Source organism: Wasmannia auropunctata, unplaced genomic scaffold (genome assembly GCF_000956235.1).
Source record: "Wasmannia auropunctata unplaced genomic scaffold, wasmannia.A_1.0 LD325570.1, whole genome shotgun sequence".
Lineage (NCBI taxonomy): Eukaryota > Metazoa > Arthropoda > Insecta > Hymenoptera > Formicidae > Wasmannia > Wasmannia auropunctata.
Genome location: NW_012037320.1, coordinates 1 through 2,251, shown reverse-complemented (window position 1 = coordinate 2,251; position 2,251 = coordinate 1). Strand labels below are relative to the sequence as shown.

Sequence of the window (2,251 nt, the reverse complement as noted above, 5' to 3'; positions counted from 1 at the left end):
TCGAGCTTTATGATTGTGTAAACGGCATTCCCGAGAAAAATTTTACCAAGTCCGTACATTTCCGTCAAACATTGTAATTTTCAGTATGGCAAACATGCTCACAGATTTAAGAATTTACAGTAGTAGGGGTGCATTGAATTTGATACAGAGTATCTTAAAATATCTCTTAAAATGATAAAATTATCTACTCGACTCTTTGATTTAACAGTGTCGCATTAAATTCAACGGCTTGAATCTTTAAACATAAAAATTTTGCCACGTACTGCTTGAAAACTTTTCGGGGGTAGTGTATGTTTATATAACCTTTCTTTCTTTTTGAGTTCCGAATCACCTCCGAAATATTGCGGGCGTTTTTCTGGACACCCTGTATATGTTCTTATATCAAAAATTTTCTTACCGGAGATATATTCGACTCGAAGGACCATGCTGAGTATGATTGGATGAATCAATGTGGATCACTGTATATTTCACTAAATTTTATTTTATTTTGCACAAGCTAGATCAAGCATGTTCGCTCATGATAAGAGACAACTGCCATTTTGCCTTCTTCTTGAAGAGCGTTGTTAACAAAACTGCGCGATTATAATATAAGGCCATCACACGTACAAAAATTTTAGTCGTAAACATAATTAATACTGTAAGCAAATTGATCAATCACGATCAAAATTGCAGTCTTACATTTTAGAATGTTCAACTGTGATTGATTAATATATTTACGACTTGGTTACGATTAAAATTTTTGTACATGTGATATATGTGATATATATATTTAGTGACACGAATGAAACAAGAAGCGCGGGCTAAATTTAAAAAAATACTATACAAGTGCTTATTAAATAGTTAAAATGTGCTTAACGCATAAAATAATAATGTATTTATAATTGTTTTTATTATTGTTGTTAATATACTAATAATTCATTTGATAATTTAAATACAAACTTTAGGTAAACAAAAAATTGAGCACAACTATAATTCTCTCATAATTACTGAACAGATATCGATGTAGTTATCATTCTAGAAAAATATTAATGAAATAATAAAAAAACTATTGCAACGAATGAGTGTATATTTTTAATTAGCATTAAAAATGATAGGAAATAAAAATTTTTCATAAAAATATATAATGCAATATTAAACGTTTATTACAATATGTACATTTGTACACGAGAGGCACAAGTACATTTATAATATTATATAATATTTAATCATTATAATATTTAATGATGCTAATTACAACCGCAAAATCGTCGAAAAGAAGATGTCATGTGTTTTATACACAGTGCCACATTCTTTACTTTTTCATAACTTCTTCGCATAAATTTTTATTAAAAATATTTAATTTAGAAATTTTTTTTAATAGAGAAAGCTATTATCAAAGCCATTTTTCTCATCAATACTTTGATATAAATTACGCTTATATATTAGCATTGTACATTGCCTTGATTTTTTTAATATCTGAGATGCTAAGGCCTTTTCTCTGACCGATTTGTGCATTTGGTGGTTTCTGAAACATTTCAAAAATTATTTTTATATATGCTTAAAACATATATACATAGAAATGTACAATTTGATGCAATACGCATAACTTGCAAATTTGTATAATTAATTATTTTTTTGTGTTTCTGTTTCAGAACGGTGTGTGAATCGATAGCTCGTATCTACCTCCGTTCAAAAATTAAACTACTCTAACAAAGGAATAACCGTTTTGACGACGATGATCGACGTATAGAACGTTTATATTGTAAAAATATAATGATTACTTACTTTTGTAATAATCGTTTTTATTTTGGTGTTGTTGGCAAACGCGTACGCTGAATAATGCATTACGCTACCGTAATCGTAAGTGACATTATAAAAGGTGCTTTTCCCCTTGGAAATCTTGTTGAAATTATGCTCTTTTCCTAAATGTACATATAATATATATGATAAAAATAAAAGTTTATAATGCACATCTACAGAATAATTTTAGTCAATTAATAAAACTTTTACTTGTTAGAAAAGTGTTTATTTACACGTAATATGTGTGCTATTTTATTGTTATGATATTAATCATTTTTAAGTCAAAAGAAAATTGTTCGAAATTCTTTCTAAAATCAAAATGCAAATAAAAGGCAGATAGAAGAAAATTGTCGGCTCAAAAGATGTAAGATGTTATTTAATTTAATTAATACATTACAAAATTAGTTGACATCTTAAATAAAGAAACAAAATGCGCTTCGATTAAATATTTACATTTTAATTAAACAAATTA

At 27.4% G+C, this 2,251-nt stretch overlaps 1 long non-coding RNA gene across 1 annotated transcript; it reads right to left on the bottom strand.

Annotated features, from left to right (window-relative positions):
• Window positions 1-1,117: 1,117 nt before the first annotated feature.
• On the bottom strand, window positions 1,118-1,909 carry LOC105460265. Its single transcript, XR_975802.1, has 2 exons — window positions 1,765-1,909; window positions 1,118-1,504 (listed from the first exon to the last, which is right to left on the bottom strand). It is a non-coding gene; the product is annotated as an uncharacterized LOC105460265 (long non-coding RNA).
• Between the last annotated feature and the right edge of the window lie 342 nt (window positions 1,910-2,251).